This window comes from Octopus sinensis, linkage group LG16 (assembly GCF_006345805.1).
Source record: "Octopus sinensis linkage group LG16, ASM634580v1, whole genome shotgun sequence".
NCBI classification, from domain to species: domain Eukaryota; kingdom Metazoa; phylum Mollusca; class Cephalopoda; order Octopoda; family Octopodidae; genus Octopus; species Octopus sinensis.
Window position 1 is genome coordinate 21,971,725 of NC_043012.1, and position 11,706 is coordinate 21,983,430.

Here is an 11,706-nt window from a genome sequence, read left to right on the forward strand (position 1 = left end):
TACACAGATATTGGTGTGTATCAGACCAGTTTATATCCACGTATCCATGCATATTTATTTCTTTACTACCCACAAGGGGCTAAACACAGAGGGGACAAACAATGACAGTCAAACGGATTAAGTCGATTACATCGACCCCAGTGCGTAACTGGTACTTGATTTATCGACCCCGAAAGGATGAAAGGCAAAGTCGACTTCGGCGGAATTTGAACCCAGAACGTAACGGCAGATGAAATACGGCTACGCATTTCGCCCGGCGTGCTAACGTTTCTGCCAGCTCGCCGCCTATCCATGCATAGTATCCGACCAGAAGAGTCATGGGGGTAGAGTCCTCAGGTACTACCTTCACAGGGTCCAATCAGAAGCAACCGTAATTAAAATTTTCTCTTGCATTCCCATGCATGACCATCTGAAACTATAAATATTATCCAATCATCTTGCTTTTGATCTACCATGTGATCTCCAGCCGGTTTACATGGTCTGTGGGATCCGCATTGCGATCTTTTCCTACCAGCTTCTAACTATATCTCCCTAATAGCAGCACTGTGACCTCTCAATACTGAGAGGTCGTGGCTTGAGCTAGAAAGCGTCCTTGAATCGTGTATGACAAGGGATTTGAACGTCTGGAAAGACACCAAAAAGCAATGGCAATCCAGAATGGTAATTTCAATCTTTAAGAAAAGAGAGGTGGGGTAAAACAGAATACACTAAGTAGTAAGGAATCTCATTGTTGGGCTGAACTCCCGAGTAAAGCCTGGGAAAGAGATGCAGCGATATTGTCGTCCATCCAGGTAGCTGAAGACCAACGGATTATATATATATATATATATATATATAAATATATATATAAATCCAATATATATATATATATATATATATATATATACATCGATGTAGTACGAAACGATCGTACCAACATTACCGGAGTCATTCTTGTTGCTTATTTTGATTATAATCACCCCACGGATGATTTTTACGGATAACACCATACAAAATTCTGGTGCATCTAAATTAAGTACCATATTCATTTGAATTTAAATTTTTGCTGAACTTTTATATATATATATATATATATATATATAAACAAAGTTAAATGCGATACAATAAAATTAATTATAATCGCCGGTGTACCAGTACACGCCATATATTATTCATATATCATTACATTCAAGGCGAAGAGTGCACTAGATACACAAAAGCTGGATAAATTTAGTGAGATGAAAATTAAAAACTTTTACAAACTTAGCTTTTCTTATACTGCAGTTTCGCCAAATTCAGTAATAAAAATAATATTTATTTACTCAGGCTGGCTCTTCAGTAAGATTCCTGTTAATGATGGGAAGACTATATTAATAGACCCATGTGCGTCTATTGAAATGCTCTTTCTAAACTATTCAAAACACTGCGCAGACTCAGAACAAACCCGACAAAATAGGGGATTGTGGTATATCGTCTAACGGTCAGAAATTTATCGAGAGAATATGTAAACAAGAGAGAATATATATATATATCTATATATATATATATATATATATATATATATATATTATATATATATATATATATATATATATATTATATATATATAGGGCAAATAAAAAATGGAGAGGATAAACAATCGACAAACATCAGTCTGTAAACATTCAATTATATCTATTTATTAATTGATTACACTCATATGTGTAAGTGATCTCAATAAACGAATGAAATAAGCAAATAAATAAGTAAATAAATAAATGAAAATAAACAAATAAGAATAAATGAGTAAACAAATACTAAACTCTTACAGGTGTTTCTACCATGGGGTCGCCAAATCTTCCAAGTTTTCCACATCACGCCGGTGATATACAGGGATGAACAAACATTGGACAGGGGTTGGACAATGGTTGAGCCCCAAGGCTTCGTCAGAGAGACCAAATGTTAGGAAACCAACATGTGGGGAACAAAGTTAAAATAATAAAGTAAAATAAAAATAATATAATAGAAAGGCGCAGGAGTGGCTGTGTGGTAAGTAGCTTGCTAACCAACCACATGGTTCCGGGTTCAGTCCCACTGCCTGGCATCTTGGGCAAATGTCTTCTGCTATAGCCCTGTGCCGACCAATGCCTTGTGAGTGGATTTGGTAGACGGAAACTGAAAGAAGCCTGTCGTATATATGTATATATATATATATGTATGTGTGTGTGTGTGTGTTTGTGTGTCTGTGTTTGTCCCCCTAGCATTGCTTGACAACCGATGCTGGTGTGTTTATGTCCCCGTTACTTAGCGGTTCGGCAAAAAGAGACCGATAGAATAAGTACTGAGCTTACAAAAGAATAAGTCCTGGGGTCGAGTTGCTCGACTAAAGGTGGTGCTCCAGCATGGCCGCAGTCAAATGACTGAAACAAGTAAAAGAGTAAAAGAGTAAAGAGTAAAGGAATGGTAAGAACGTCATTGCAAAGCGCTGTCATAATCCATGGTGTTACATCTTACGGTGAAGAAAGTGACTTCCCGGAGAAATTTCTGCAGGCTGTGAGGGTTACAACGTGTTTCAAGTATACTGGGGGGGGGGGGGAGCGAGGGTAAGAAGTTGCGTAGTTAGTTTTAATGGTATGGTCCATGTCATAGGGGGTCAGAGGTTAGAGGCGAACTGCTTTTTATTGGGGGAGTATAAAAAGAATTGGCAGAATTAACTTAAATTGAACCGGTTTGGGGAAATTCAATACATAAGCTGAGGGACCTGCATGGTGTAGATGCGGATGTCTTTAAAGTAGGACTGGATCTCTTCCTGTCAGGTGTCCCGGATGAACCAACTTCACGGCAGGAGATGCAGATGAGGGCAGCTGCATCGAACTCTCTCATGCATCAGATGGCGTTTGCTAAAAAGCATCCGTGATGTAAAATCGTGTAGCAAACCAAATGGCGGTGCCCCAGCATGGCCACAGCTCATTAGCTGAAACTGGAAAAATCAAAATCATCAAAATCAAAATAAGTATATCGATGAAAGAAACATTAAGGAAAACCTTAGTGCTATGTTATTACTTGTTACTCATTAACAGAAACCTAATTCCAATACCCCTATGGGTAGTAGGGTGAGGTCAAAGTCAATCCTACAACTTAATTGGTCAGCTGATATTTGAAAACAATGGCGTTGTCCAGGTTCGTTAAAACTATCAATAAAGTACAGGACAAGTAAAATGAAAAATAAAAATATTTAAGGAATGAATAGTCTAAGGGCTTTTGCTAATGAATGGGCGACGACTTACGGATATGGATATTGTGTTTTATATGAATATATCTGAGATATATATATATCAAATTAACAAGTAATTTTCTTATTTGCCTTATAAATTTCCATTTTCCTTATTTGCCTTATAAATCCTGGTAAAATTTTGTTTTGCCCCCACCCATATCTAGTATTCATTTGCGATATTGCCCTGCAATAGTTAGCACATGAATATAAATACGTACGTATACAACAAGTAAGTATATTGGATATTTAATATATCCCTTAGATGGTTACGTAACCCCTAACTCGTACAGACATATATATATATATATATATATATATATATATATATATATAATATATATATATATATATATATATATATATATATATCCCTAAAAAGAAAATGTAAAGTATTAGCAGACGCTCATGGAAGGAGAGAAAAATGGTTTAACATTTCGAGCAACACTCTTCTTCAGAAACAGAGTAAAGTCCAATAGAAAGGAAACAAACGAAGAAAATCGCCAACGATTCACATGTGGTTACATGTTTGATATAAATATCAAAAATGTAACCACATCAAGTCTGATATGTATATATATATACATTAAACTTCAACATTGACGTGTCTTTACTATAAGTTTGATATCTATCTATCTATCTATCTATCTATCTATCTATCTATCTATCTATCTATCTATCTATCTATCTATCTATCTATCTATCTATCTATCTATCTATCCATCCATCCATCTATCTATCTATCTATCTATCTATCTATCTATCTATCTATCTATCTATCTATCTATCTATCTATCTATAGATAGATAGATATATAGTAAAGACACGTCAATGTTCAAGTTTAATGTTATATTAATTTTTTAAAGTTTCTTTATTAAACCTTTACACACGCACACACAAACACACACACACACACACACACACACACACACACATATATATATATATATACTTATATACATATGTGTATATATATAAATATATATATATATAGATAGATAGATATATACATGTATATATGCAGAGGGAGAGAGGGAGAGAGAGAGAGAGAAGAGAGAGAGAGAGAGAGAGAGAGAGAGAGAAAGTTAATGTTTGTGTATGTGTGTGTGTGTAGACGTGAATGTGAACGCTATATATTTTTCATTCCGATAATGTACCTTAATGACTTAATTATATTTTACTTGATTAAATAATGTATCATTAATTAAGCTGCGTGTTTAATTACACACACGTTTATAAACACGGATGTATGTCCACGCATGTATCTTTACAGATATAAACAAATCTTCACATTGTGCTATGATTTCATACACATGGCACACACACACACACGTCTACACAAATCCACACACCCAGATACTACAGGACATATATGAATAAGTAATTTTAAACAATAAAAATACATTATTAAATATTGTGTGTGTATATATATTCCTGTATTTCACGTTCATTATATATAAAAACATTCATTCTTATATATATATAATATATATATATATATATATATATATATATCATATATAATATATATATATATATATATCTACGCATGCACTTATATACATACATAATTTCTTTTATTCTTTTACTGGAGCCAGGCTGGAGCACCGCCTTTCAGTGTTTTGGATCTCCTTTCTGTACTGTTTTTGGTGAAGAAACAAGCTGGACAGAGCTGTTCTTCTTTGTGCTTCCTGCTCCAATGTGGGTTCATCTCGGATTTCAGATAAAAATTTGTCCAGTTGCTTTATAAAGGTTTCCATATTTACGCCTCGGCAATCTTCGAAACCCCAACTCCGAATTACTATACAAAACACCTTGTGAAACACCAGTTGTTGACGTCTCCTCAGACCAAACAAATGAAATTTTTCTCTGGTTAAAACCAGACTCTCGGGAGAAAAACAAATAGTGACTTTATAAGGGAACCAACCAATCGGAATGCAAGATGACCATCAGGCAAAAACAAGTTACCGAGTCTCTACCAGGATGTCAACCAAGCAGAACGTTCAACTTTGCCAAAACAAAAATATTTTGTCCAAAACGGAAAATATCTTTGATCAAACTAATTGACGTCAGGAAACCTACAACCAATCAGAACTTGTTCCATGAACCTGGTCAACAAGGAATGGACATCACCAGGAAGCCAACTAACCAAAGCGCTTGACTTTGCGAAAACAAAATTATTTTGACCAGAAAAAAAGTAGCATCTAAATTATAACCGATCAAAACTTGATCCTTTATTGTAAAACACACACACGCACACACACACATATATCTCTCTCTATATAAACGGCAGTTTGTCTGTGTGTGTGTCTGTGTGTCTGTTAGGTTGTACCCTCACCCTGACCACGGCTTTCAACCGATTCTGATGAAACTTGATACACACATAGCCCAATGTCATAATTCAAAACTAACGCAGCGAAAATTTTGAAAAGTTCCCCCAGTTCTGAAAAAAATCGATAAATTCGACATGGGGTCGAGAATCAGAAACACAAACCAAAGACTGTCTAGGGGACGCAACTCGACCTTTTTAACTCTAAAAAATATTTACCATAATTTTTTTCCCATTTTTTTGCTATTTTTTGGCTATAACTCTCTAAAAATGCTTTATAGTTATTTCCCTTACAAACCCGAGCAACGCCGGGTGATACTGCTAGTATATACTAAAAGATTTGGACTTAAACACTTCGAGCTCTAACAAGCTTAAAAGGTGAAGAGACTTATACACTTAGACTGGAATTGAAAAGGGAACTGCCCAAACTACGACAGAAATTGTAAAGAAATCTCATTTTTCTTTCTTTCCAACTGTTTCTCCTTCTTCCTCGCTGTTTTCTTTCTTTTTCTTCTTTATAAAAACATATTATGAATAAACTTTCAATTTGTTATGATTTTCACCGAGCAGTTACTCTTTTATTAATCTCTGTCCCCGTGAAACTACACGTTTTCAGATTCACGTGCATTTTCAAACCCCCAAACAAATTCTCCCGTATTTTTTCCTGCGTGGGAATTCACTTCTTCACACACACACACACACACACACAGACACACACACACACACACACGCGCACACACACACACACACACACACGCGTGCGCGCGCGCAAAGTTTAGGTTAGTTAAAATGTTTGTGATATATTTCAACTGCTAAAAGGCAAACTTACTGCAGTTTCCGTTGGGAAAACTTTTATCATATCTTTTCTGTTTGGCTGCCACTTTTCAATTTCTTCAAATTTTGTTCCAACTGATTTCATATTTGGTGTTTTCGGTGTAGTTTTGTAAGGTACAATGAAAGGACGGGTGTCATTTTCTTTCAATTCCCAGACAAGCTTTCTTGTTCTCGGTGTATCGGAAAAATTTTCGGTGGGAATCGAATCAAGTCTTGAATGAATTCTCTGAAGCCCCTGTATATGTTTTATATTCTTGCGAGCCATCTACTTGCACTTTGGCTCTATAAACAATACCTTTTTTCTAGACATTTTCCTTCCAACGGACAGTAAGTCTCATCTTTAAAGTTGCAGTTCCTCAGATTAGATTAGTAGTTGTCTGTAACAATTTTTGTGTTATGCTGGCTAATAAAAGAAGCTAAAGAATAACTAACCTTCAGCGTTCTCCTATTAAATATTCTATAGAAGTTATGGCTAGATTGAAAATGCTTAGAAACTAATTTTAAGAATTCCCTACCTATATTAGTTTTTACGGCCATATTAAATGCGGGGTTAAACCACATAACTTTCCTAGTTCTAGTTCTAGGTGGTCTATTATTGTTAGAATGAACTTGATTATACTGGATCTTCTCTGAAACTCCACTTTTCCTTAATGCATTGTTGTAATATGGCGCAGCATTTTGAAATGCTGTCTCATCCGAAGTTGATGATATTCGCCTTCCTACATTACTAACTAGGTTCTTAAGAATTACTGGTGGATGATTAGATTCTTTGCTAATATAACATAGCTTTTCATTGGGCTTACGATAGGGTTTAAATTCATCTAATCGCAGATCTAAATTGATATCTAAAAAAATCTACGCTTTTAAGGTTACTTTCTATCGTAATCTGTAAGCCCGTTCTTTGGAAGAAAGTAATCAGATTCTTCCTAAGTTTATCTAACTCAGGGCCGTTTAAATTATGGGTGACTATAAGACCGTCATCACTGTATAATCCTTCATCTATTAAAGGGAATTCTAGATGCCGATTATGCAAAATATAATACCCTATAAGCACACATAACTCCACCCCATCGTATGCCCCCATCGGTACATCGAAAAGAGAATCCTCACTTTTTTGACCCCAAGTAGATTCCTTGTAAAAAAGAAGAGATTTCTTTGCATGCAATTTCCGAGTTATCGATGGTGACACACTGCTTGGCGAAAGCTAATGCTTTTAGAAGCAAAGGCCTAGATATTGACGGGTAAAAGTCGACAATATCAAACTGCGTAAATTTGCAGTTATGCTTATGGCTAATCCCTTTGAACTAATCTATCACTGACTTGCTATTTTCCCAAACCCGTAAATTTAAACCCACTATCTAACTTACTTAAAATACGATCTAAAATATATTAGCTAATAACACTTATTTCAGTTTTAGTAGGATTAATCAGGTCTACATTTAGGGTTTCTATTAAAATTAGCTTTATGGTATTTTAGTGCGATAAAAGGGTGGCGCGTGGAGGGGAGATATTCTGTCCTGTCACTAACTTTAAGGTTGTTAGCAATTCTTCTTGCCTCCAAATTCACCTCTTTATATAAATTTGTATTGTCTTTTTTCTAGGTGTCTGTAATGCTGTTCGAAAGTAGACGCTTATAAACATCTTTATCAACCGCGTATAAGTTTTTTGTCTTATCGGAGTTTACGAAGATCTTATCCGAGTTCTATATGTCTCTAATTTTTTTCCTTCATATCTCTCTGTAGCTGGTTGTTGAATTTGCGGAATTTAATTTTTCTAATGAGCCCTAAAATGTATTTTGCAAAGGCTTCCAATTCGGAAATAGTGGTGGATTTTTGGAAAATTTAAGTCTGTATTTCCTTCCGTTAGATTTCTGCTTTGTATCAAAGAAAAAGGGCTCATTCTTCGATGAGACTCCTCCGTTTTTTCGATAAGACTCTTGAGGTATTGCTACTGTGTCGGGATGGGTATATTTTTTAGAGAAAAATCCAATGGGTGATATTTTTGCTACTTTTTAATAAAGCATATTACTCTACCTCTGGTATCCGAGTACTATTTTTCCCACCTTGTTTCGCATTTATGTGCTTACTCTGGAATATATATATATATATATATATATATATATATAACGGGAAGCTTTATGAAAATAAACAAAAGACGAAGGCAGGTGGAATACAAACAAACAATTGTATTAGTATGGCGCTCAGGAATATAAATAAAACAAGTCTTTTACGTTTCGAGCCTACGCTCTTCAACAGAAAGATACACAGAAAAGAAACACGGAGAGAAACATATATCTTTGGTTTCGGGTTCAGTCCCACTGTGTGGTACCTTGGGCAAGTGTCTCCCACAATAACCTCGAGCCGACCAATACCTTGTGAGTGTATTTGGTAGACGGAAACTGTGGTCCAACTATCCCGTCTAGAGCAAGAGCCAGGTACTACAATAAGTTGGGTTTCTGAGGCTCTCAACTGCTTAATATCTTGCCAAAAAATCTGGGGGATCTACAGAGTGGAGGTAAATATTTTCAAGAAGCGCTTTGACTATTAGCCGTCGAAGATCTCAGGTGAACGTACATTACGGCAAAGAACTCAAAATAAAGGTGGTTCTCTTATTCATCAAAAGCCAAATACATGAGAATGGTCATTAAGAAGGTAATGAAAATGACAGTGCTCCAGCATGGCCACAACCTTTGGGTTGAAACACATGAAGAAAGGAAGGAATGAACCGGTTAAGAATAATTCCTTACAAAATGTTGTCTGTATTATTTAGAAACTTATTATTTATTAGAAAGTGAAGCTTTCTGAATCGTAACTCTGGGTTTGACTTTCTGAGTTTTGAAACGATTGAAGGAAGCACAAAGCAATATGTTAAAGGAGAAATATTTGCAAACAGATATACACACAAGGAGAGAGAGAAAGAGAGAGAGAGAGAGAGAGAGAGAGAGAGAGAGAGAGTAGGGGGGAAGAAAGAAAGGAGAGAAAAAGAGAAAGATAGAAAGAAAGAAAGAAAAAAACTAGAAAGCGAGAGAGAGAGAGAGAGAGGGTGGGGGAAGAAAGAAAGGAGAGAAAAAGAGAGAGATAGAAAGAAAGAAGGAAAAATCTAGAAAGAGAGAGAAAGAGAGAGAGAGAGAGAGAGAGAGGGGTGGGGAAGAAAGAAAGGAGAGAAAAAGAGAGAGATAGAAAGAAAGAAGGAAAAAACTAGAAAGAGAGAGAGAAAGAGAGAGAGAGAGGGTGGGGGAAGAAAGAAAGGAGAGAAAAAGAGAAAGATAGAAAGAAAGAAGGAAAAAACTAGAAAGAGAGAGAGAGAGAGAGACAGAGAGAGAGAGAGAGAGGGGAAAGAAAGAAAGGAGAGAAAAAGAGAAAGATAGAAAGAAAGAAGGAAAAAAAACTAGAAAGAGAGAGAGAGAGAGAGAGAGAGAGAGGAAGAGAGAGAGAGAAAGAAGGAAAAAACTAGAAAGAGAGAGAAAGAGAATACGCGTAAAGGAGATTCTATGCTTGAGAGTAAGGTATAACCAAAAAAATATGAGAGCAGCTCGTGATGTATTTGAGAAAAACAATATATAAACCTACTGAAAAATCAAAACAAGGACAAAACAAAAACAAAAGAAAAATAAAAGAAAAAAAAGGGAAACAAAACAACACCTGATGCGTTTGTTTCGTTTGTTCCTCATTTCTGATTGCAATACGATAAACAGGCTCTGAATATATTCACTTCACTGAAGACGATAAAAGAACTGCTGATTCCATTACTACCCAATACCGTTTTACGGAACATCATTATTCCATGATACAACCGAAAGATATCAAATATTATCTCATGTATTTATATCACAGTCAAACAGTTATAACTTTGTTTATTCTTTCTTTCGTTTACATATACATACATGTTACACACACACACACATAGATACTTACATACAGACAAGCACACAGAAATGCATACATATATATATTTATATCAACTTATCTATATAGCTATTAATATATATATATATATATATATATATATATATATATAAGCGTTTATATACTTATACATACATTCATGCATAACTATATCTATATATCTATAGCCACATACACAGACGTGTATGTATGTATGCATGCTTGCATGTATGTAGATATACATTCTTATCATATCTCAGCCCTGTTTTGCACTGGTTTTCTACAAATTCTTCATTCTTTTTCATTGGTTTCTACAAGTTTTTACTATTTTTTCTCTATGCTGATTATATATATATATATATATATATATATATATATATATATATATATATATATATGAATATGTGTGTGTACAGTTATATCTATATATACTATATATATATTTACACACACACACACACACACGCACACACAGAGGTTTCTGAGAATGGTTGCGGATGGAGTACAGCATCTTTCGATTTTACTTTCAGTTGAAGGAGGAAGATTTCGAAGCTTGTATATTCTCGATAGCGAAGTCCTGTGTGCATGACTAGATCACTCGACTCTCATGTACACTATATCGTTTCATCTAGATGGAAATATGTACGTTATGGAACTACGGGGTGATATAGCGCATTCTGGCAAAATGGTGGGAAACAAGGAAAAATTGGCGACATTCATTGGTCCCGAAATCTGTGCTTGCCTATGACAGGCACTATAGGAGAAGTGGATGGGCAACACGAAAGCCCAGTGCGTCCAGAAAGTTCATGGAGCCGATGAACAAAATAATGCCATCATATTTCGATAGAGGTAAGGGTTCACGATTTCGGTCCGGTGCCCGAGCTCATGAACACCTAAAGATGGCCCTGCGTATGATACTGAGAGACCCCTTCTATAGTTATAGCTAGATGAAGTATTACATCTCACTAAACCTATGTTCATATTATCTGCAACTCAACTTTGCCTTTCATCCTTTCGGGGTCGATAAATTAAGTACCAGTTACGCACTGGGGGTCGATGTAATCGACTTAATCCCTTTGTCTGTCCTTGTTTGTCCCTTCTATGCATTAGGAGTGACCTTAACAGGCCATTCGTCCACCAGAAAGAGCAGCCATAACTCACACCGCCAAGTAGTAGTAATTCAGAAATTAGGTGAAAATTTAAAAACATTTACCCTAATTCATCTTTTAGACGATGCATCGTTTCTGTGTTATTAATGATTAAATTAGCTTAATTAAATTAAATTAAGCTAATCTACCATAGGTCACACTTCATCAGTAAAAAACCTGGGAGAGACAAATATACACGAGGCGTCTGTATCGATGCCTCCGGAATATCTGTCTTAAAATTTTCAAGACCGACGTATTCGCGCCAAACTTATCAGCAGTAAA

The 11,706-nt window shown here is 35.6% G+C and overlaps 1 long non-coding RNA gene across 1 annotated transcript in view; it reads right to left on the reverse strand.

The window, feature by feature from the left end:
- Positions 1–2,949, reverse strand: part of LOC118766607 — a 17,795-nt gene extending 14,846 nt beyond the window's left edge. The window contains exon 1 of the long non-coding RNA XR_005002547.1: positions 2,940–2,949. This is a non-coding gene — a long non-coding RNA (uncharacterized LOC118766607). The remainder of the gene's footprint in view (positions 1–2,939) is intronic.
- Between the last annotated feature and the right edge of the window lie 8,757 nt (positions 2,950–11,706).